At 35.5% G+C, this 25,872-nt stretch overlaps 1 long non-coding RNA gene across 3 annotated transcripts; it reads left to right on the forward strand.

Moving 5' to 3' along the window:
* The first annotated feature begins 5,154 nt into the window (after nucleotides 1-5,154).
* Nucleotides 5,155-14,343, forward strand: LOC144420969 (uncharacterized). Of its 3 annotated transcripts, none has more exons than XR_013474816.1 (5): nucleotides 5,155-5,393; nucleotides 9,036-9,185; nucleotides 11,012-11,104; nucleotides 12,124-12,297; nucleotides 13,002-14,343. It is a non-coding gene; the product is annotated as an uncharacterized LOC144420969 (long non-coding RNA). The 3 variants fall into 3 exon arrangements; XR_013474818.1 differs by lacking the exon at nucleotides 5,155-5,393 and adding an exon at nucleotides 7,094-7,185; XR_013474817.1 differs by lacking the exon at nucleotides 5,155-5,393 and adding an exon at nucleotides 8,642-8,705.
* The last annotated feature ends 11,529 nt before the right edge of the window (nucleotides 14,344-25,872 follow it).

Consider the following 25,872-nt stretch of genomic DNA (forward strand, 5'->3'; position numbering starts at 1 on the left):
AAAATCATTTTTGAACAAACTTTGGATAAGGAAAGAATAATACACACTAAAAATGACTTAATTTAAATATATGAACCTAAAATTAACAAAAATACAACAGTATAAACTCAATGTTTTTTTAATTACATTTGTCCTGACGTTTGGTATCTTTTTTGTGTCACCAGCATACTAAGGCCAGGCTGAAATGATTTTATAGTACCAACTCTAACTAACGAGGTCACATGATCATGGGCTAATCTGGATCTTTGCGACTGTTTAATAAATTCCAGTAATGCAAAAAAGTTATTTTTATAATTTCATGTATAGATCAGTAAAAAAACAAATGACAGATTTTTTTGACAAGACATTTTGCACCACATTGCGTGGCATAGGATTGCTTGAAATATTATTGATATTGATTTTTAGTAACTAAGTCGTTGTATAATTATATTAATATACAAATACATGAAAATTTTCTGTTCAAAGTTGCTCTTCGAATTTGTCATATTGACTGCTGAGCTTATTGCGTTTTTTCATTGTATTGATGGAAATATGACAAATTAAACAATGTGCTTCAGAATTTTGTGAAATGCAGAAATATTGCAACTCTCCATTTTCTTTGAAAATACCACCTTCTTCATGTACTTTGCGTTTAATTTAATCACTCAAGTGTTTTATTCAAGTATTCTTTTGCTAGCTTGATGTGTATTCTTAATTGGGTGAAAATGTGAACAAAAAAAAATTAATATTTCAAAACTACTTTCAGTAAATTGTTTTCTGTGTGAATAATCAATTTCACTTTAAAAGGTTTGAAAAATCTATTACATTTAGATAGAAAAAAGCTTCCAAAATGCTATTACAATTATTGCTAAGCGTTCGAGGGCCGCACTGGAAGTTCTCTGGGGCCGCGAGTTTGACATCCCTGGTCTAGATTGAAGTTGTCCAAAATATATATAACAGTATTTTATCATGAATCATGATTATACCCTTTCCTGAATTTCTTCTATAGTACTACCAAAAGTTGATGGACCAAATATAACACAGGTGTAGTGAGTTACCCGTAATCCTCATTTTCCAAAGCTATTTTAAGTATGTCTTGCGTGTTTTGTACCTTTTTACAAATAGGACCGCTTATGCAATCTCACGCTTCAGAATTTTTAGTTATTTTCCTTAAGCCATGCAGGATGTGGGGGCCATACACAACTCTACCGGAGGGTCAAATGTCTTTGCATGCCTCCATAGGTTGTTCTTCTATTGCAAACATTTATGGAGTACTCTAATTATATTTCTTGGAATCACACGGTCACTGGTATGTCGCCAGACTTCTGATATCTTCCCTTCTGCTATAATTGTCCTGTGAATGAATGATAGGAAATTGAGATTAGACGATTAGTTGAAACTTTTGCTTTATGTCGGCTTAATTTCTTGATTGATATACGTACTATTTTAGCTATTGCCTCTTGTGCTGCAGGAGTCTCACAATGCTTAGACAGGTTTGTCCACAACATTCACATCTGAAGAAAGAGAGGAGATTTATTAATTTTCGTCAATAATAAATGAAGCAGTCTATATGATTTAGAATGGAAAAGCTAATAAATCCAATAAATCATGTTTAATGTAAAAAATGTTTTACTGAATTTGGTATATAAACCAACTAGTAAAGGGGTTTAGTCAGAAAATTACAAGCATTCGTGGCTCCATATACTTGAGAGATCAGACTATACAATATAGACCGGTATGAGTGAAATGTTAGGTGAACTTGTTAACCCTTTGATTCAATCCTCACTGATTAAAAAAAATCTAAATGGAGGTGCATGAACTATTTGAAACCATAAGGGGTAAGTAAATATGCAATTTCGGCAAATGGGCAACTACGTACCGTACTGAATTAATAACTTCGTAGTATATGACAAAAGCTGGCTTTCCCACATGTTCTTAACAGTGCGATGCCCGGGTGTGATATACAACAATAGTATTTACCTTACCTTTTTCCGATTTCTTTTTACCTCAACTTTCCAAAATATCATTAAAATCGACTGTCAAAACTGTCAAAGCAGGCACGAACACCATTTGTGCCACTGCTATGCCTTGAAAGCAGCACACATCCGCTCGTTTTCGTCTCGTCAAGTATGTGCATTGGAGCGTGCTATCGGATACGATCTTCGGCCAAAAATGCCGGAGTTGCGCATCATGTTGTTTAATGTCATTGGTCACATTAAACTTTTCTGAAATATTATAGACCATTTTGCAAACAAATTTGTTTGTGAAAGTTCCATGAAAACCATAAATGTAATAACAGCCTTTCCTCCTCATTTTGAAATTTTCGAAAACGTCACTAATAAAGGCGGTCGAATTTTACAGGCTAATTGTGTTATCATCGCCGATCGTTTTCTTCCGCATCGCGTTATTATTTGGGGAATTAACATCGGCATTATGCCAGTTTTAATTTGAAAAGAAGTTACACCCCGTGAAAAGTTACCCTTGTTGTAAATTCAGTAAATACGATTATTACGAAATTTTGGCGATTCAACAGCGCCTAAAATAGAGTCTTGTTTTATCTATCACTGGCTCATAAATCAAGAGTCGTGGTATTTTCGTTAGCATTCAATTCCTTATTGTCAGTCAAAAATGTGTGTTTCAGATCTACTCTCTTAACGATAGATAGATACGACGATAGATAACATACTGCGACCATTTCAGTTCCGGGCGAAATAAAACAATTATCGGCGTTATATACCGACGAAACTGAACCCGACTTTTCTCCCGGAAATGTTGATATATAACTATAAGCTAATTAATATCTGCATTTATTGTACTAAATAAATTATACTCATTGGAATTGCAATAATAGCTCAAATTTGATGAATTTTCAAGATAGCAAAAATAGGAAATTGGATTTGTTCGTGCAGCTTACCATTTATTTTCATATCTAGAGTAGAAATGCTTTTATTTTAAGGTAAGTCGGGCTCTTCTATACCGCAAATACGCAATAATCACATTTTTCTGCGTGTTTTGTGATGTAATACTATAGTCAAGTTCTCTCCAGCATTACACGAATGACTAAAATATGCAGAGTGGTGTGGATATAAGTGAATATTATATGCTCTGAGAGATGTCATTGGCCACTCAACAAAAAATATAAAAATCACTAATGCGCATATGCATTATTTATACTGCTCTATTATCCGGTTAACCGTTACAATAATATCCGGTTATCAGATAGCAAAATACCTCTTGGTTAATCGATTATCCGGTTAACCGCTATCCGGATAATCCAACCCTAATTATCACTCACCATCACCGAAGTGCTGTCCGCAAACAGTGAAACACAATCGAGATGACTTCTGGACTTGACACCAAGCAGTCCTGCCAATAGATGATATCTACATTGCGCGACGTTCCGGATCTTTTCAAAACAGAGGAATATAACTGAAGATCCATTTCGTTGTCTATACTATACGTACAGCCAACGGAACAATACGAAATAGCCATTTTCAACAGCCAAACAAAACGGAAACGTATAATCCGACTTGCAACTGACAGGAGCCAAATGGACGTTTTGGTTTTTTTGCCGTCCAGTAAACAAAGTCACGTGACCCGTGCAAGTCTTCTATACCAGGGGTTCTCAAACTTTTGGTGTTGCGGAGCCCTTGGAAAGTTGAATATTATTCGCGGAGCCCCAAAATAAATTTTAAAATTGTTACCTCAGATTAATATACCCGAGCAAGTTAAAAGTACTTTATTTATTTCAAATGCTGAACCTTTTTAATAGGGTTAACACAAGGCATAAATCTAAATTTTATACTAAAGCTGTAAATTTGACACTTGACGGACATATTAATAAATTAGGGATCGAATCTTTTCTTTTTTGACATTTTTGGAAGACTTAATTAAAATGCCGTTAGTAACGTGCGCTATTTCATTTTGTTACAATCGCCGATTTTTTCCGTCAGCATGGCGTGTTTTAAACATCTTTACGCCGCTGTTTATTCTCCCCAAATCAAAAATTTCACTCGGCATATACATGTATTGTTACACAATGACGACGTTAATTGCTTTTTTGTTCTCGTGGGGAATTATGAGTTCAATGTGAAAAACATGTTACCATATTATAGTCATCGGCGACAAAATGCTAAAAATAATAATCAATAAAGAGATAAATCCACAACTCAAATTTCTTGATTGAAAAACGGCATTCTAAAATATTAAAACTGAAACTTAAAATGGAAGATCACACTTCGGTTTCAGCAGACTCACCTCAGATTGAAAACGCTTCTATAGACATTGTAAATCACAAAATTTGGTGTTATGTTAGGTTTTCATCGTAGTAACTGCGAAATCGAAACACAGTCAATTGTGCGCGCGATTTACCTTTATTTTTCATCAATCAACCAATCAAATCGTTTTTTGTTAGCCATCTCGGAAAAGCATAACAAAATTGAAAACAAGTAAGATCACAAAAATATTTGTACCGGATGGCAGGATAACCGCGCATTCTGAAACTACCGACGGAGCTGAATGCAATAAAATAATTTGCAATTGTTCGTATTTTGCCCAGACATTGTGATTTTTTAAACGGCGATATCTTGCTTAAAAATAATCTCAAGTGCGAAAGAACAAATCAAGTTTGACAAATCCCAAGATCGCAAAAATACGACCCCAATTTATTTATAGTTGGCAGTTTATCACATATTTTATGTTATTTTAGAATAGTATTCTTACACTTTAGTAATCCTAATAGTAATCTCGAATCAAACGTGAGTAACGATGAGCACAACTACATTATAACGACGAGACACGTCAAATGCTCCATCGGTCATGGATTGAATATTTTACGCAACAGAAATCTCGTTATCCGTTTTTTTAATCGCGAAGAATGTTGCGCGGAAATTTCCGATTCCAATTTTGAACCACCTCCCTCTTAAGAATCCTGGCTGCGCTACTGCTCATAAATAATGTCATTTTTTAATTCCGCCCCTTTACCATATTTCGAGGCTATATTGTTGTCAGATTTTATCAAAGCTGTTATTGGTTCTTTGAACAGTTACAAAATTTTGAGTCAGTATTTTGAAGAGTAATCGTATAGCTCGCGGAGCCCCTGGGTTTCTCTCGCGGAGCCCTGGGGCTCCGTACGGAGCACTTTGAGAACCTCTGCTCTATACCTAGATTGCGCAACGATGTAAATTGGCGCCATTTTCGATCAACGTCGCCTGCGATCTTACAGCGGTTCTGCGTGATCCTCGCCCTCGGCTAGGCTGTTGCCTTCTGCTAATAAATGAAGGGTCGCTCGGCTCGGGAATGGCAAAACAGTGCAACTATTGAAGCTATCAACATACGGTATGCCGGCAGAAGAAACAAATGGGAAAATAATTGTAGGCGACGTCGAGACTGGAAATATGGATTCCCTGAGCCAGGTTAGTCAAACGAATGACCTAATATCAAGCTGATACCAGCGAAGACAAGCTAATGGTCTACAAATACCTCCAAGATGTACCGGGTCTAGTATAGTTTAGTACCACAAGTACTTCCGGTGGGCGTAGCATAACGAATTTTGCATATGCTATTCCTAACCCCCACCTGACTATGCCATCCAAAAATTACGTCACTACGACGTCACCATCACGTCATAGGGATTGCCAAAGTATAATTACGATCGCCCGAAATGTCATCTGCGCCGCCGATAACGAACTTGTTAAAGCCGGCGATCTCTCTCCTATCGTGATCGTTGTGACAAGAAAACGGGAGAAATTGCTTGCTCGATTTCGGGTGATCGTCTGCGTGTTTTGGACGACAATCCGCATACTTCGGTGGGCCTTATTACGCCACGGTGACGTAGTCAGGTGGGGGTTAGGATTGACATATGCAAAAATTGTTGAGCCAGGTCAACTAGAAGTACATGTGGTACTAAACTATACCAGACCCGATGTACCGATACTAGCACTATAGGTAGACTTACCATAATTTCTTGGGCATAATCCGGGACAAACTCAAAACTATGAATGAAATAACTGGACGAAAGGCCGGCGGCCTGAGCTTTGCAAATTTTTATTCCATATTTATATCTATAAGCTTTAATATTGCATTACTCTACAGAATCTCAAGTTCTAGATTACTTTCAGCATAATATGACTCAAACAAAACCAAATGAAAGTTATTATGCCTTCTCCAACTCCAAGCATAGTAAGGCTTCTGATGCAGCAATTGCTGTAGTTTCATTGGAGTCAATAGAATAATGACGAAATTAACGTCACTCAATATTCCCTAGCCAAAGGATTTCTCAAGATATGCGCGATATTTTACTCAACCTAATAAGCCAAAAAATTTAGATATAAGCCTCGAGTTAAAGTTATGCCTTTTGGGACGGAATTATTCATAATTTTGCATAAGGTCGGAGTTAATTTTGAAAATTTCACTAAAGTAAAATTCCGGGACATTTTGCTAACCGGGACGGGACACCGGGACAGACGTTTAAACCGGGATGTATGGTTGGTCTAACTATAGGCCCTAGTCTAATCTTACTCAAGGACATGAAGACATAAATTGCCCAATTTCTTGTGAGAATTGAATTTGAGCGGAACTTTTACACAAGCTGAATCTTCTAAAACATCCTCGCGAGACTTTTTGTCAGTTAGGTTATTGGTTTTAATAATAGGCAGAAATTACCTTCTTCTGCTTATATTTAAGCCAAGAGATTACTTCATTTTAAAACTATTGTGTTGTGCAATCACAAATAGCCTACAAATTTTATCAAATTTAGTTCACTAGATAAAATCAGGATTTATGTCAAAAGTTTCAAATGCCAAATTTGGCGTAATTTTTAATTTGTTAACTGTGAAACAGAAAGAGAACCATATTTGTTGCAATATTTTCATTTTGAAATTGTTTTTAAAATCAATGGAATAATTGTTATCCACAACCTGGCTATTTACCAGACATTTTATGTCCGCAGATTGCCCACACATTTTATATGCATTTTATATCCGTGGTATTTTGATAAAGTATGCTAGTAGGCCAAATGATTTTATTTTTTTCTATGCAGACTCAGCCATGGGTTACGTTAAACAAAATTAAATTAATATGGTAAGGCATTTTGAATGCTGGTATTGTTCTCGGATTTGAATATTTTGCGCAACAGAAAATCATCCTAGTAAAATTCGATACTTTTAACTATCATTATCAAAATTATTTGCCACGAAGCAAGAAAAGGTATAAATTATATTTATTTAGTGAAGAATAAATTTGACAGATTGCCATGTTTTGCTATACAACTTTGGAATTTGTATCTTGGAAATTGGTGTCCTAAAAGTAATAATAATATTTAATATTTGATCTAAACTAATCGCAAATAATATTGTAACATTTACCGCCTGGCTTTTGGTTTACATCATTTTTTGGGAAAACTCACAGGTCGCAAAACATAATATAATGTAAAATAAAGCAAGGCATTTCTATAAAATATTAATAAAGATTGCTGCAATCACGTTATCAGAATATCGCCACTAAGTCGCTGCTGTTCTGAATATGCCACTTGAGATTACCATGTTTGCTGATTTCACAGTTTTTTTTTTCGCAAAGGTATGCAAGTAATATTAAACCAGTGAGATTTCCACGTGGGAGAAAACGCTCATATTTGAATATTAAATTAGAAACCTGAAATAAAAAAATTGACGCGTGGTGATGAAGAGGCAGAAACCGCAACCTATTGTCAGATCCTGCTAAATTCTAATCCTCCGGATTCGGTATTCTGAATTGCCCATCCCTAACTATGATGGACATATTATTAAGCTAACCAATGTTATTAAGTATATTCAATCAATTATTATCATACTTAATTGAATGAAAAACATTTCTTGGGATTCTTCACGGATCTTTGTAGCTTATTAATAAATAATAACTTCACAGAATGGCAAAAATATGCATGAAAAATTAATTATAATCGGGCAGTTTACCACACATATTATGTCCGTAGATTGCTATGGTATTTAAAAGCAGTGGTTCTCAAACAGTTGGGTGTGCCCCGCTAGAGGTTAGTTGGAGTGCAGCTACTGTATAGCCTCACTTATGAGCCAATCTCACGTATAAGCCGACCTTCTAAAAACGACTTTATTAAAATAGTGAATTTATAAAAATTTGCGTATAAGCCGACTCTCCAAATCGTAACATGCTGTAAGCAACTATTACAGTCGATGATGTTCAATTCAAATTTAATATTCAAATATTGCTATACGCTATCTTCTAGTATCGTTTTCAGTGTTTATATTAATTGGGCATATTGCACACACATTTTGATTGAGAACATTTTTCGATTTTTATGTTTAATCGTATTCGTATTCGAAGACAGCCCCTTACGACACGACTAAATTACTGTCGACATGAGAGGATTTAAATGAGCGCCGACTTGAAGTACTTACAACACATCGAGGATGTTTTTGATTGAAAATATTTTACAATTAGTTTTGTATTTTTTACATAGTCAAGATATCATGGGTGACCACGACAATAAATTTAGAAGCAAATTGTGTCGTAATTCATTGTTTTCATCAATAGTGACCGAGCATACCGGGAAATCTTTGCATTTTCAGCCTATGAAATAGCTCTTAAATATTATTTAGTATCTATGGCCGATGTTATTTGTTAGCCTGGCGCCATTGATGATAATATCATTCAGTTTAGGTTTGCGGTATTAGTTTATGAAAAGTAACTCGGCTTATATGCAATTATATACGGTAATTAAAAATGAATATATTTGTTAGATTTCGATATTTACGTTCTATCCACATATTTTCAATGTGTTATCTTGTTATTTTTGAGTTTGACACAAGACTTGACGAATTTTATAAATGAGGTGCGATTTTAAAGGTTTGAGAACCAATGTTTTAGAGTCTTATTAATGCAAGACACGATAATGCAATACCTAGGTGCTGGTATCGGTCATATATGACAAGTGGGCAGTAGTTATCGCTTCATTTCAGAGCACTAGCTGAAAAAGTCTTCACTATTACTCAAGATCTCATTACCCTTCTACATTTTATGCTCACAGTTGATCTATTTTTTAGTACAAAGAGAGTGGGCCATTCTAACAGAAGATTAGCAGCCCAGATAGACAGAAGACCATGATCGGATGATAATAACCTCAACTCAACATTTTATGAACATCTGACTTGTTCATTACAAAATACCTTGTGTGATGATATGGCGATGGGAAGGTAATTTATATTTAGTATTTGATGACGGATTCTAGAGAGTGACATGATTTTACTGATATTGGAGTAAAGAGTCAAAATTTCAAACTTTTGGTGAAGACATGAATTTGTTATTTTTGAAAGAAACTGAAAAAGCATTGAATCCACAGTCATTATTTGATAGACAATTCAACAAATTTGTAATTGAGAGCCAAAGTAAGTTCTAATTTAATTCAAACGCGGATGGGTTCGAACCAGAGGTCTACAACCTATGGTGCCGGCATAATTAATAGAGCAATGGTTCTCCACATTAGCTCCGTGGCACTCAAAGATTCTGCCAATACAGTCCGCAAGGGTCCGCAAGTTTAATTTCAAATCCGAGAGTCTAAATTAATATATGTATCTTGCTTATAAATTATCAAATATACATTAGGTTTGCTACTACACCTCGAAGACCATTTTGTTTTGCCAGTTTTATAATTGCCTATTTACTGTTTATATCAGCGGTTTCCAAACTTTTTGTTCGTGCGGCACCAAATTTTTCAGGAAAAAACTCATGTTTTTTAGCTTACCGCACCCTTTCACAATATATGCTGATTTTAAATTAGTATGCCATACAAAAGAGAGGATGTTAAGCTTTATTGTTTTCTGCAAAATAGTTATCCTCAAATCAATTCAAATACTATCATTTATTGAATTACCCTGTTATCCCCAAAATAGAAATTGCACTATCAGTACTATTTGATGAGTACAGTATTTTCGGATATTAGGGCAATTTACAAGACCTACCGGTACCTAATTTATCAAACTGATTTACTGAAAACTGAAAATAACGGGAGTCAAAATTGACCAGAGTGGTAGCTAAAAATACGCTCATGAAAATGCATAACTCTGTACTTTCTTGTTACTCATTTCATAGAAAGTTTGCCTGACTCGATAGTAGAAGATGAACGAGAGGGCCTTTACAGTTGCGCAATTTCCATGCAACACTTGAAATTGAAAAAAAAAATGAGGAACATACTCAATTTTTGACGCTGCCATGTCTACAAAATTTTTTTGCCGCGACTGCTAAGTTTCTTGTCGAATAATACTCCAACGCACAAGTGGTAAAATGAGACACCTATCGCAATGCTTCCCAATCGGGGAAGAATTCTGCCCAAGGGAGGAAATTTGCTTTTTTATATATATAGTAAGCACTTCGAATTGTGTAGCACAAATATTCAGTTTATTATGATAAATCACCTAAACTGTACAAAAATGGGACTGGAAAGCGGCTCATTATAGATTCAATAAATAATATAGAATTCGTAGAGAGAGAGGACGGGTTCCAAAATAGGTAAATGGGGAAGTCAATGAAAGGGTACTGAACCACAAACTCATAGTCAAAATTAAAATGCATGCTGTAGTGTCAACAGATAATATATCACATTGGTAAGAGTGTTCTGAAGTGGGAGACCTTAGTTTGGAATTAGTCAACCTAAAGCTTCAAATATTGGTTTCCATTGTTCCTCGTTTATAATTTTTCCGGTTATATACAAATTTATTTTTTTCATCGAGATTTTATAGAAAAAAGTTGCACATTAAATTATGTTATCCCGCGACCCCCTCAAAAAATGCGACACCCAGGTTGGGAACCACTGACAATTATACACCAGTTAAATGTCCAATATCATCAGATATGCAACTCTTTGCCTGTAGTTCTTAATGTGTACGGATGAATAATAATGCTTTAGGAAACATTGATTTATCGTGACAAATGTTATTATAAACGGGAATCACTTTCGTACAATATAAGATTCCGTTTTGGATTTTTAAAACCTATTTAAAACTTCATTTTTTCGTATTTTTAGTGAGAACGTCTTCAGTCAGACATGATTGTCTATCCAGTAATTGCAATATTTCTGTTTGCAATACATTACAGTACAGCATTTATTGAATTACAGGTAACTAAAATAACTTTTCTTTGTTTGATTATTTATGTATTACTCTCTGTTTGATATCTGTCTAACTGATACTTCTGTGACCAAACTATTCTTCTATCCAAACATTTATAAAGCTGGAAAGTTGTTTAGGATACATTGCATCTCTTGCTTCAAAAAAGATTCTGTATGAAAAGCCACTTAAACATAGAATTATGTTTGAATTGGTGTGAATTTAATATTGATGATATAGTTTAGTCTCCAAATTTTTTACACTGCAGATAATATTTGTCTTGGACCCAAAATTTCTGGACTCTAGTATTCAATAGGGCTGTGTAGTTGACTCGTATTCTCAAAATTTTTAAACAGAGTCCGGTTTTGAATTCTCTAGAGTTGGGAGTTGGAATTTAAAATTTAAAATTTCTGACACGTGTATAATGCACTTAGTCGATTATTTTAAGCACTACTAATTAAAGGAGACTTGCATACGCCGAAGTTGATTTTCTCCTAAAATGGAGTGTTTGACTTTCAATAAGAATGTAAAAGAAGTTTTATCTCATAAGGGGCTTGAGTGATAAAAGAAAATACGTTCCAATCTCATTGGATTACAATCTACAGTTTTCTTGCATAAATGCAGCATTCGCTACTGATAGTTTCCTTCAGTCGAAGAATGAATATCAGTCTGATATATCACTATGAGGCATTTTTTCAACGCTACCACAATTGGCAAGTCTTTATTACCAACAACAAATCATGTATTTTAAATATTTCATTTTGTCTAGTTCTATTTACATATCTCAATTATACCGAATCTATACAGAAATGAGCATTATTATCAGCACTGACCAACTTCAATCAAGTATCCTAAACATGATTGAAAGTATGACTGTGGTAAATTATGTTGGTGGTGATATTAGGGGATAACAAACACAATAATATGGTTTTGACCATAAAAGCATGGCGAACTGTCTGTAAATTGACGCCTTATTGCCTTATTTCATTAATGCCTTACCAAAACAATTTATATTCGATACATATTGCAGACTCTGGTGCCAGTTACTGATAGTCATCAGCCTTAAACTTCTGAGTTCACATAACATCACATTACTCATGTATACTGTGCTCACGTTTCGACTATTTTTACAAAATATGTTGTCGGAAATGTACAAGATTCAATGTTGATGCCATATTTTCTAGTCATCATATTCATAGTAAAGGTTAGTATAGTATCTTCAGACTCTTTGAAATCAATTCATATACCTGAATAATCTACTATTTGCAATACATTCTAAATTATTATTTTCGAATATAAAATATCCAATATATTCTGAAATAAAATTAAGTAATATAATAATTAAGTAATTTGCATAAAATAAAAGCCCAAAGTCTGTAAAATCGTATTTCAACGAAAAACACCATAAAATATTTTGTGGATACGCGTATTCATTGCCGTACTCGGTCATATATTTTTGGACTAATGTGTACCGTCCACATCCACTTGCAGTCAATATACAGGAGTACTTGTAGTCTTAGATGGTATAAAAATTTGGGTCGTGTGAAAAAAGGTCCAGGAACCATTGCTATATCTGACAAGTGAGCTGTAGTTCGCCTCATATCAGAGCACTAGTGGAAAAAAGCTTCAATCAGCAATGTTTCTATAGACCCGCTCCACCAAAAAGGTGAAAAACCACTGCTCTAAACTTTTGTTTTTTCAACTACTCTACTCACTCAACTACTTAATTGAAATTTTACTTTTTTTCATGAGGTTTATCATTTTTGCGCTCTTGCTTTCAACCTAATGACAATTTGTTTTTGTCTGTTGTTTGTCTCTGTGATCCGAATCGTATTTTTGAAGAGAGTTTGATCAGTAAATCGTATAATTCAGTTCAAATTTGTAATGACTTGATTTATATTTTTTTAGATGGGGCAAACTGGTCTAACCTGGTGATTGTTTTATTATGGCATCAGATTATATGAATGCGAAAGGCGGATGAAGGATGTCATATTTCAAAAGTTCTAACTATGAAGAAAACCTTGGATCAACCTACTTTATCTGTAGATCTACTGTTCTATTCCAGGAAAGTTTGAATTTTGTGCAGCTGCTGAAAGATAATGAAAGTCATTGATGGAGTTCTATATTGGGTGTTTTATCGTCTGCACCTGTAGGAAAATCATTCTAATTGTGCTTGAAATATACAGACAACTCCATGAGTTGTGTATGAATGAACGTTACATGATGAAATTGTTTAACTGTTCAATAATGCCCCATCTGAACCCTTCGAATTTGCCAGGGATCAATCAGGAAATCTGCTGTTTGGCAGAAACGAAATTTCAATGTAACTGTCAAATCTTTGTTTTTTAATGTGGGGGATTTTGTATGGTATTTTTTATCCATGTAAGAATAGGTTGGTCAACTGGTTGGGTGAGACCCTTTAAAGTGTTATATTTTTTTTCACATTTTGTTTATTACCGGTATATCAAGAATGTTAATAATACTGGTAAACAGGGTTGTCCAAAACGATTCAAGTACCTTTCTGAATAATAGCCGCATTCAGCTGTCAGTGAGGTGTTTTGCCTCCTAAGTGAAATCTTCGAACAGTTTTCTGCGCTTTGTATTGTACTGACGATGAAATACACCTGGCACTTTGATTGTTTGTTATCTTCGGTGTGAACGTGCGCCTCATATTGTTGCACGATTGAGTGATTGACATAGCCGCTATTCCCCTGCAAGGCTTCTAATTTACACATTCATTTCGATGACGTCGAAAAATTTAAACTTACGGTATGTAATGCCACAAGTGTTACGATACCCAATAAATTGTCGCAAGTCGGAATTATTGGGAAATATAATTCATACTTTTTCTCTCTTTTCTGCAAATAATTTTGATAATGATAGAAAATAGTATAGACTTTTCACTAGGATGATTTTCTGTTGCGCAAAATGTTTAGATACCAGCATCTAAAATGCCTCGCTGTATTATTTTGATTTTGTTCAACTTATCTCATGGTTGCGTAAAATAACGAAAAATGAATGCCACGGCAATCAACATGAAAAGTTTTAAACTGCCTGATTATAATTAATTTGTATTTTCGTACCTACTACAATGTGAAAAACAAAACTACTCTAAAATATCACGGCGATGTGCGGACATAAAATGTCTGGTGAATAGCCAGGTTGTAGATAACAGTTATTCCATTGTTTATTGTATGCAAACTTCTTTATACACTAAAATATGCTTTCTTTTATTTGAATTTATTTTCGAATGTATTCGAATGAATATTCGAAAATAATAATTCCAAATGTTTTGAAAATGTGAACTATTCGCCATTCGGTATTGGCCATCTCTGGAGTGGAAAATATAGGATTACTTATGTTGATCATCTTAGATGGTATTAATTTGCTTGATTTTGGCTTTGAGAATGACAATATTGTTGATAGTAATGACATTATGGATGTAATGATATTCATATTTTAACCCTGGGGTTCGTACTAAGAGGACCAGAATAACCTGTTAAATATGACCACGGAATAATTCGTTGCTATGGCAGGTGTAGCGTAGTCCTGCCACTTGATTTATTTCCATTGTGATTTCATATTGTTTTATTTATAAGCTTATCGTGTAACTGTTTTTTGATTTTAAATATTTTATATATGATTTTTTATATTTGTACAATTGATTATAACTCCGATGGGATTTTTGTCATTTACGTGTTATATGTCTTAGCTGGGATTTATACTGTTATAGATTTGTAGTTACCGGTAGGCATTTTTTTATTTTAGAGTAAATTTTTGGGTATACTTCCTGTGAAAAATCGGGTATTGTGCCGGGACTAAATTTGGTTCTTTTTTATTGTTTCATTTATTGCAATTGTATTGTATTATGTGCGGGGGTTTGCGGAAGCTGCGGTTTGACCAATGATTTAATTTGGGTATATTTGCTCGACTCCGTCACCTCTGTCTATGTGACATTTTTTTATAATTTTTTTATTTCACTGCTTATGAGGTTGAGGTGTTTTTGTTTCTCTTTTTTATATCCGTTCAAATTTGTGCATTTCCAATGGGAAATGCACTTCCTTACCTGCTTATATCTCTGTTCAAATGAGATGAAGTATATATTTTTTTTTTTAGAAAAGTTCTTGATTATTAAAAAACTGCTTTAAAAACACATCCATTTATCTCAAATTATACCTATTTCTAGTTTTGTAGAGAAATATGTCCCATTTTATAGTTGCTTTTGTGTCGTGACGAATATTCTACATATTATTTTCAAGTACTAGTTTATTGTATATTAAGCTGCCTTTCCTTTCTCCTCGTCTATTAATCTATATTGCAGTAGCCACAAGGATACTTGGACGAGAAAGTATCATAATCTCATTCCACATTTCTTAGATTATAGTTGACCTGTATGAAATATTAACTATATACAGAAATAAGTTTTGGCTTCGACCCTTGGGCTAGAATCAAACAAAAATAAGTTTAAGCTTGACCCAACAGCAATAAGTTTTGGCTTAGACCCTTGGGCTAGGATCAAACAAAAATAAGTTTGGGCTTAGACCCTTGGGCTAGAATCAAACAAAAATAAGTTTAAGCTTGACCCAACAGCAATAAGTTTTGGCTTAGACCCTTGGGCTAGGATCAAACAAAAATAAGTCTGGGCTAGACCCAACAGCAATACGTTTTGGCTTAGACCCTTGGGCTAGGATCAAACAAAAGTAAGTTTGGGCTAGACCCAACAGCAATAAGTTTTGGCTTAGACCCTTGGGCTAGGATCAAACAAAAAAGTTTGGGCTAGACCCAACAGAAATAAGTTTTGGCTTAGACCCTTGGGCTAGGATCAAACAAAAATAAGTTTGGGCTAGACCCAACAGCAATAAGTTTTGGCTTAGACCCTTGGGCTAGGATCAAACAAAATAAGTTTGGGCTAGATCCAACAGCAATAAGTTTTGGCTTAGACCCTTGGGCTAGGATCAAACAAAAATAAGTTTGGGCTAGATCCAACAGCAATAAGTTTTGGCTTAGACCCTTGGGCTAGGATCAAACAAAAACAAGTCTGGGCTAGACCCAACAGCAATAAGTTTTGGCTTAGATCTTTGGGCTAGGATCAAACAAAAATAAGTTTGGGCTAGACCCAACAAAAATAGGGTTTTGGCTTAGACCCTTGGGCTAGGATCAAACAAAAATAAGTCTGGGCTACCCCAACAGCAATAAGTTTTGACTAAGACCCTTGGGCTAGGATCAACATAAATAAGTTGGGCTAGGATCGAACAAAAGTAAGTTTGGGCTAGACCCAACAGCAATAAGTTTGGCTTAGACCCTTGGGCTAGGATCAAACAAAAAAGTTTGGGCTAGACCCAACAGAAATAAGTTTTGGCTTTTGACCCTTGGGCTAGGATCAAACAAAAATAAGTTTGGGCTAGACCCAACAGCAATAAGTTTTGGCTTAGACCCTTGGGCTAGGATCAAACAAAATAAGTTTGGGCTAGACCCAACAGCAATAAGTTTTGGCTTAGACCCTTGGGCTAGGATCAAACAAAAATAAGTTTGGGCTAGATCCAACAGCAATAAGTTTTGGCTTAGACCCTTGGGCTAGGATCAAACAAAAATAAGTTTGGGCTAGATCCAACAGCAATAAGTTTTGGCTCAGACCCTTGGGCTAGGATCAAACAAAAATAAGTCTGGGCCAGATCCAACAGCAATAAGTTTTGGCTTAAACCCTTGGGCTAGGATCAAACAAAAATAAGTTTGGGCTAGACCCGAAATAAATAAATTTTGGCTTAGACCCCTGGGCTAGGATCAGACAAAATATGTTTGGGCTAGACCCAACAGCAATAAGTTTTGGCTTAGACCCTTGGGCTAGGATCAAACAAAAATAAGTTTGGACTAGACCCAACAGCAAGAAGTTTTGGCTTACACCCTTGGGCTAGGATCAAACAAAAATAAGTTTGGGCTAGACCCAACAGCAATAAGTTTTGGCTTAGACCCTTGGGCTAGGATCAAACAAAATAAGTTTGGGCTAGAACCAACAGAAATAAGTTTTGGCTTAGACCCTTGGGCTAGGATCAAACAAAAATAAGTTTGGGCTAGACCCAACAGCAATAAGTTTTGGCTTAGACCCTTGGGCTAGGATCAAACAAAAATAAGTTTGGGCTAGACCCAACAGCAATAAGTTTTGGCTTAGACCCTTGGGCTAGGATCAAACAAAAATAAGTTTGGGATAGACCCAACAGAAATAGGTTTTGGCTTAGACCCTTGGGCTAGAATCAAACATAAATAAGTTGGGCTAGAATCAAACAAAAGTAAGTTTGGGCTAGACCCAACAGCAATAAGTTTTGGCTTAGACCCTTGGGCTAGGATCAAACAAAAATAAATTTGGGCTAGACCCAACAGAAATAAGTTTTGGCTTAGACCCTTGGGCTAGGATCAAACAAAAATAAGTTTGGGCTAGACCCAACAGCAATAAGTTTTGGCTTAGACCCTTGGGCTAGGATCAAACAAAAATAAGTTTGGGCTAGACCCAACAGCAATAAGTTTTGGCTTAGACCCTTGGGCTAGGATCAAACAAAAATAAGTTTGGGCTAGACCCAACAGCAATAAGTTTTGGCTTAGACCCATGGGCTAGGATCAAACAAAAATAAGTTTGGGCTAGACCCGAAATAAATAAATTTTGGCTTAGACCCTTGGGCTAGGATCAAACAAAAATAAGTTTGGGCTAGATCCAACAGCAACAGGTTTTGGCTTAGACCCTTGGGCTAGGATCAAACAAAAATAAGTTTGGGCTAGATCCAACAGCAATAGGTTTTGGCTTAGACCCTTGGGCTAGGATCAAACAAAAATAAGTTTGGGCTAGATTCAACAGCAATAAGTTTTGGCTTAGACCCTTGGGCTAGGATCAAACAAAAATAAGTTTGGGCTAGATCCAACAGCAGTAAGTTTTGGCTTAGACCCTTGGGCTAGGATCAAACAAAAATAAGTTTGGGCTAGACCCAACAGCAATAGGTTTTGGCTTAAACCCTTGGGCTAGGATCAAACAAAAATAAGTTTGGGCTATACCCAACAGCAATAAGTTTTGGCTTAGACCCTTGGGCTAGGATCAAACAAAATAAGTTTGGGCTAGACCCAACAGAAATAAGTTTTGGCTTAGACCCTTGGGCTAGGATCAAACAAAAATAAGTTTGGGCTAGACCCAACAGCAATAAGTTTTGGCTTAGACCCTTGGGCTAGGATCAAACAAAAATAAGTTTGGGCTAGACCCGAAATAAATAAATTTTGGCTTAGACCCTTGGGCTAGGATCAAACAAAAATAAGTTTGGGCTAGACCCAACAGAAATAAGTTTTGGCTTAGACCCTTGGGCTAGGATCAAACAAAAATAAGTTTGGGCTAGACCCAACAGTAATAAGTTTTGGCTTAGACCCTTGGGCTAGGATCAAACAAAAATAAGTTTGGGCTAGACCCAACAGAAATAAGTTTTGGCTTAGACCCTTGGGCTAGAATCAAACATAAATAAGTTGGGCTAGAATCAAACAAAAGTAAGTTTGGGCTAGACCCAACAGCAATAAGTTTTGGCTTAGACCCTTGGGCTAGGATCAAACAAAAATAAGTTTGGGCTAGACCCAACAGCAATAAGTTTTGGCTTAGACCCTTGGGCTAGGATCAAACAAAAATAAGTTGGGCTAGAATCAAACAAAAGTAAGTTTGGGCTAGACCCAACAGCAATAAGTTTTGGCTTAGACCCTTGGGCTAGGATCAAACAAAAATAAATTTGGGCTAGACCCAACAGAAATAAGTTTTGGCTTAGACCCTTGGGCTAGGATCAAACAAAAATAAGTTTGGGCTAGACCCAACAGCAATAAGTTTTGGCTTAGACCCTTGGGCTAGGATCAAACAAAAATAAGTTTGGGCTAGATCCAACAGCAATAAGTTTTGGCTTAGACCCTTGGGCTAGGATCAAACAAAAATAAGTTTGGGCTAGACCCAACAGCAATAAGTTTTGGCTTAGACCCTTGGGCTAGGATCAAACAAAAATAAGTTTGGGCTAGACCCAACAGAAATAAGTTTTGGCTTAGACCCTTGGGCTAGGATCAAACAAAAATAGGTTTGGGCTAGACCCAACAGCAATAAGTTTTGGCTTAGACCCTTGGGCTAGGATCAAACAAAAATAAGTTTGGGCTAGACCCGAAAGAATAAATTTTGGCTTAGACCCTTGGGCTAGGATCAAACAAAAATATGTTTGGGCTAGACCCAACAGCAATAAGTTTTGGCTTAGACCCTTGGGCTAGGATCAAACAAAAATAAGTTTGGGCTAGACCCAACAGAAATAAGTTTTGGCTTAGACCCTTGGGCTAGGATCAAACAAAAATAAGTCTGGGCTAGACCTAACAGCAATAAGTTTTGGCTTAGACCCTTGGGCTAGGATCAAACAAAAATAAGTTTGGTCTAGACCCAACAGAAATAGATGCTATCAGGGGGGGGGGGGGGGGCGCGAGAGGACACAAGATGGCATCGAAAATTTTCATGCAACTTCTTCTGGAACGATCGTGTTTGTTCAAAATGCCGGCTCTTTCTAATAATAAATTTTTCTGCCCCCAAATTTTCAATCTATTAATCTCTATTTTACTACATTTGTGTTCAAGGTAACTCGCCTTTGCGGCGACTCATGACAAAATAAACTCATTACCGATCTAAAATACCACTCCAATCCGCGGACATAATAATGCGAGATCAACCGCCCAATTATATTAAGTTTTGATATGTATTGCGCTCATGCGAATTCGTTATCGTCGTTAAAAAGATCTGGTATAAAGTCACGGAAAGAATATTTAATTTAGTACAAAGAAAATAATATAAAGTATATTGGTAAATCAAAAATACATATTCTTCACACGCTCTTGAGTCAGTTGTCGAGATTACGCAACTTGTTAAAAGAGCCGACTTTTTCAACAGATATTATTATTTAATGGTTTTTCTGTCAATTCATGATCGATATACATATTTAAAATGGTTTCGTTATTATTTGTGATAAACTAAATCTGCGATTGTGTCGATAAAATATACATACGACTGTGAATGGCGAAGTCGTACTCTATAAGTTTTATGCCTAAACAATCAGAGCAATAACGCTATGAGACCAACACTCTTACAGCGCCATCTTAATATAAAGCGACATGCTCATCACAAAAGCATTTTTTCAATGCAAAAGGGAGGAGAGCGCGAAGTTTGTAAAAATTTTCAAACCACTGGCTTAGACCCTTGGGCTAACATCAAACAAAAATAGGTTTGGGTGACCCAACAGCGATAATACATCTCAAATTTGTCAAATTTGCAAGAATAGAAAGACTGGGATCCATAATTAGACTATGAGATAACAAGTGAACTTGGTATTACGTAGAATGAGATTGTGTTATTATTATTTTTTTATATTATTTTGTTATTGCACTCATATTTAGGATATATGATATTAGGTTGTGCACTGCATATAGAATCCGGGTAATAAAAATTTAAGTTAATACGAGCCTACTAAAGATTGTTTAGTCAACTTTTTTCTGTAGAAATTTCCCACTTCAATTTTCAACAACCTGAAAAGTCTGGAATTTGAAATGAAAATATGCTGAACCAAAACTCTGATTCGCAAAGTAGAATTTTTATAGTGCAATCGCCAAGTTGAGCTAGAACAAGTTTGCAAAATGCAATCAATAATATGTTGTATATTATGATATATATATATTAATGGGTGTCTTATGACTTGAAACCTAATACTGACAAAACAATATGATCTTTAATGCAGCAAGTTCAATATTAGTGACAGACCCATTAGTTATAATACATACAATAAAATAAACTCTCGGTTTTTAATGGGCACTTGCGGAACCCCAGATCACTGCAAACCCCGATTGAAAACCTCTGCGTTTAAAAAGTAGTTGACGATTACTCATCTCCATAATCTTAAAATCAATTCATTTGCCGATTCTATTTTTTCAATGCGGTAGCTTTTTTATCAATATTCACTTCACTGGTTCTCAAATTTAACACTTGTCGTTTTATTTTTTATACAGACATTCATTTCATGATGAAAATATTGTGGGCAATTTATTTGGAGCGTATATCATTCTTAGTTTGCATCTACACTTTGATGTAAGTAGAACTTTTATATTCTACTTTCCCTAAAGTCTAAAATATCTCTAGCTGTAGAAAATTAGAAATATAATTCAGGTCATCCAGAAATTATACATATATATGCTAAGGCAGTTTAGTATTCAAGATGTTTATTTGGTTGGGAAAAAAATACAACTTAATAATGGTAACCATGTGATAGATCTATCGTCACAAAAAAGCTATCCTTGATTTTGAAAATCATAAAAAATTTTTTTGGTGATTGCTGATCCTAGCATACTGAGCTTCTTTGTAAGTAAGTTACCTATTGCTAATTAAGACAGCAGTATCCGCATCGTTTTATAATATGACATTCGTGTTCATATATAGTTCGGTGCAAATAAGTAAAAAAAAAACTATATATAAAAGTTCTTAATAAAGGGTAAGCTTCAAGTATTCAAAGGCAATGCCCAAAAATGAATAATCTCTTGGAGTGACAGTAGTGAGAAGCATTTTTAAAAATATCGTATAAGTTCGTGAAACTGTATAAAAATAACGTTTCTCCAGGTTGTCAAGGATTCCTTGAAATAATAGTCTTCTATAACAGCGCTTTTCGAACTTTTTTATACCGTCGACCCCTTACAGTACCTCATACATTATCATTACCCCTCAGAAATACAATGAATTGCAAAGTTACAAACAAATTTATCGACAGTCATTTAAACACCGTAGATCTGTGGCTCTTTATCCTCGAAACTCTGGATCTCGTGATTCAAATTGGTTACAGGCTGTAACATCAGGGAAGTATTAAGATTTAAAGAAAGGGAGATCATAAAACCAACCCTGTGTATGAATATTTTGTCGAGTTTGTGCTGCAAGCCTGCGAAGCAAAATAAAAATTTTGTTTTTGAATATTTATACTAAGAATGAGTAGTTCAGGGTCTGTATTTTTCAATGTTATGAAGGCTTTTTTAGCAAATGTAGATGCAAAAGCAGGGCTTTTAAATCATCTTTTCAGACTTTTCTGCTCTGTTATAGTTATTTTGTAACCTTAGTTATGTTTATCCAACAATATGCTGCATGGCATGTCACATCTCTGTCTAAGCAAGTCGTTGGTATAAAAAGTGTTATTGGTAGGGAATAGGGATGGCCAGAACTGAATAATCTAATCTAATAATCTAAAATGATTTAGCATTTGATTTTGTGGAAACTTAAAAATATTTACTAGGTTCACCAGGTTTAGTAGACTATGTCGTTATGTCAGTCTGGACAGCGGAATGTCCATGCATCCGAAAACAAATAACTGACTATTTCCATACCTGACGTGGACTTGTAACCGGACAAGAGGCTGTGTTTTTTTTGCCATATGATTGAGCCATCTTATTCCCTTTCCTCTCTCCCGGAAAAAATATGAAAATTACTTTTATTTCAGTAGCCAAAGAGTGTGTTTGGGTGTCTTGCGGCATTGACCTAGCTCCACTCTGTTAGATTAGATCATTATACATGTAAGCTGACTGGGTAAGTGGAGCTTTTATGATTTTTATCTTATCAATTGTGTGACTTATATTTATGATTTGGATGCGCACACAATAGATAGCCTATCTGTTAGAATAGTCAATATTTATTGGGTCATCGAATCTTTCTTCGGATGACCCAATAGTGCAATTACATGTTTACACGCATTTCACATATTTACCATGGAAATACCTTTGCTGAATCGGATTCTAGTCAGTCTGGTTTTCATGACAAGTGTGCGATTTGGTAGCGCTGAAGGTAGGACAATGCATGCGAGCGAATGCAGAGAAAAATCACAATAAAAAATATTGAATAATACAGTCACTATAATAATTGAATTAAAGGAGCTAACAAATTCTAACATTACACAGTGACCAATCATAGAGAACACGCACCTTTCGAATCCTCATATAAACGCCAAAACTAAGTCTCACTGACAACTAAATGAGCCTCACTTGCAACGCTACTTTTTCGTGCCAGGATTCCGAAACTTGCATTTGTATGGCACTGCTTACACGGCGAAATTTTCTAATGGGATTCAGGAAATGGAATTCTGATTTGCCGCCCAAATTTTGTGAAAAAGGTCATGGAAGCGACTGTGGATTGGATCTGCCGCAATCGTTCAATATAATTTCGAGAGCAAGATAATTATTGAACTTATACTTGAAACAGCTAATAACAAATGCAGTAAGACAGACGCAATCCACTGTTGCTTGACGATAATCGGCGATCACACACACAAAGGAAAATAACGAATAATGATATACAGTAAGAGTTCGACGTAAAAATGTACCAATGTATCGGTATCGGCCATTTTTTCGATATCGGCTTAAAAATGAACCGATATATGCAGCTCTCTGATCTCATCCAGTATCCTTTGAACTATGAGTTATTATAGTGGGTGGACGTGGAACATGCATGCGTCATTTACTGCCCCATTCAATTCATTACAGTTAGTATAGTGGTTGGGTGATTGCCCATAGATGTTCATTGCGTGGTGCGCTTGTGCACAACGAAATGTCTGCTATAATTTGCCTAATGGGAGTGCTAATCATCTTTGCATACCTACAAAGATAAAATGCATATTACGATGCACTTGGTTCAAGTATTTTAATAAACCAATAGAAGTGAGTCTAGTGACACATTATTGATACATTTGAATAAAAAAAAGGATTTGAAGTTTTTGGGATAAGCGCTGCTTTAGAAGAAATAATGTTCACTGTAAATACTATTCGCAGACAAATATTTTGTCCCGTTTCGGCCACTCAACAAAATTGTATTTACATTGATGTAAATTACGTGTTATTAGAATATCGCTGATGTCGACAATTTCAAATATCGGTATCAGTGCCTTTTCATTGACATCGGTAGATCTCTAGTTCAAAGTGTAGAGCACTGCAACAGAAATAACTAAATTTAATTTTTGTAACACTATGAGAATCGCTGTATAGACAATAAAGACACAATGCTATTTCGAAGCCGATTATAAACAAACAACAATCTTCTTATAAGAACGTTGGTCAGATAGCGTGAGAATTAAATATGCAATTATAGTAAATAACGAAATCCACTTTATGGTATTACGCATACCTCTTCATATGAGTCCTGAACAAGTTATTGATCATTGAAAACTTTTTATATATACAAATTTTAGTGGTTAGGTGGAGATTTATTTTATTGCTGTTGTGTTTGGCCATGCTCACCCCGTTAAATTGCGCAGCCTGTGTTACTCACAAGTAAATTACTTCTTCCTACATCTAAAGGCAAAATTTATATTCCATGTAAAATTCAGCTCTTCTCCGTGGTTAACATAACTTGGAATAACAACCGCTTCAAACAAATCAGCAACGTGGAAAAACTGCGGTTTCGAAGTTCCATGATATCCCGGATCAACTTGGAAACCAAGCTATTTTGGGTTTGAAGTATATCCAGGATTGTAACCATGAAAAGATCTTGCATTGTAAATAGTTTGCTTTAAATCGGTAATAAGGCTGTAAGCTATTTGCCAATGCGAAGACCATCATAACAACACGCTCTAAAGCAGGTAATACTTGAACAAAACCCCACTTAAAATCAGTTTGTGGCGGGCTCGACAGTTCGATGAAGCGATGTTGACAAATGTCAATATTGCAATATTTTTTTCCGTGTACTCAAGGTTCGGGATGTATTTCATCAACCGGGTACCTTCCAATTCCACCCACACCCTTTTCGGCAAGACCAAGCTGTTTATCGGTTATTTACAAATGAATATAAACGATATAATTAATTACACTATGATTACACAGGAGTGTGTTCACTTGATGCGTCTTTATCTCTAAGTCCAACCCAACAGTCTGGCATTTGATATATATAGGTTAAGATCTGGAAGCTTCGCTAGCTTAAAAAATATTTTAAAACTATCGTTGAATTTTAGTTTGTTTTAGACTTAATCGTTAGTAGTTACAATTTGCCCCTGTTGCTTGTGCTGTGCCAGTGAAATATCACCTATTTGATATATAAAATGACATTGCTATGCATACATACAGAGTCATTTTTCTTTTTCATCAAACTTGAAACCCTGTCTTAATGTTTTTCCGACCAATACACATATATGAAATTAACTTACCAAAAATAGAAAACCCAACAACGATAAAATACAATAAGCTCTTTTGTAAACAGATCCAACTACATTCAGAATTTTTTCTATACTTCTCATTTTATTTACGACAACCGATCCATATACCTTGCAAGAATTGCTACTTTGGTCGTTCTGAATCGCCGTCGTCTACCTCCCTACTTTACGTCATTTCAACCGTAGCCTACTATTTAGTGCAATTATGCGTAATTTTCTAGAATACGTGTTGGAGTCGAAGGCAACGATATTTCAGGATCGAGTTTCACAACCGGTCAACAGCTTTGCTTCGTGTATTTATTTAATCGTGTAATTATCCGCCTTCTCAACTCGTTCAATCTGTCTGTTCTAATTTTGTTAGAAATAGCTAAAGCGACCGTGTCAGAAAGTTATTTCTAGATGTGACTTTAAGGCAGCAGATTTAATCAATCGACAAGACCGGAAACTACATGCACAATGTCAACAAAAAGTTGCATTGGTTAACAAGCAACGCTCCACTTCTGTGATAATAATAATTCTATGTTCGGCATAATATGCAAACAGCCATACATTAACCGAATTATCGACAGATTACGTGC

Source organism: Styela clava, chromosome 3 (genome assembly GCF_964204865.1).
Source record: "Styela clava chromosome 3, kaStyClav1.hap1.2, whole genome shotgun sequence".
Lineage (NCBI taxonomy): Eukaryota > Metazoa > Chordata > Ascidiacea > Stolidobranchia > Styelidae > Styela > Styela clava.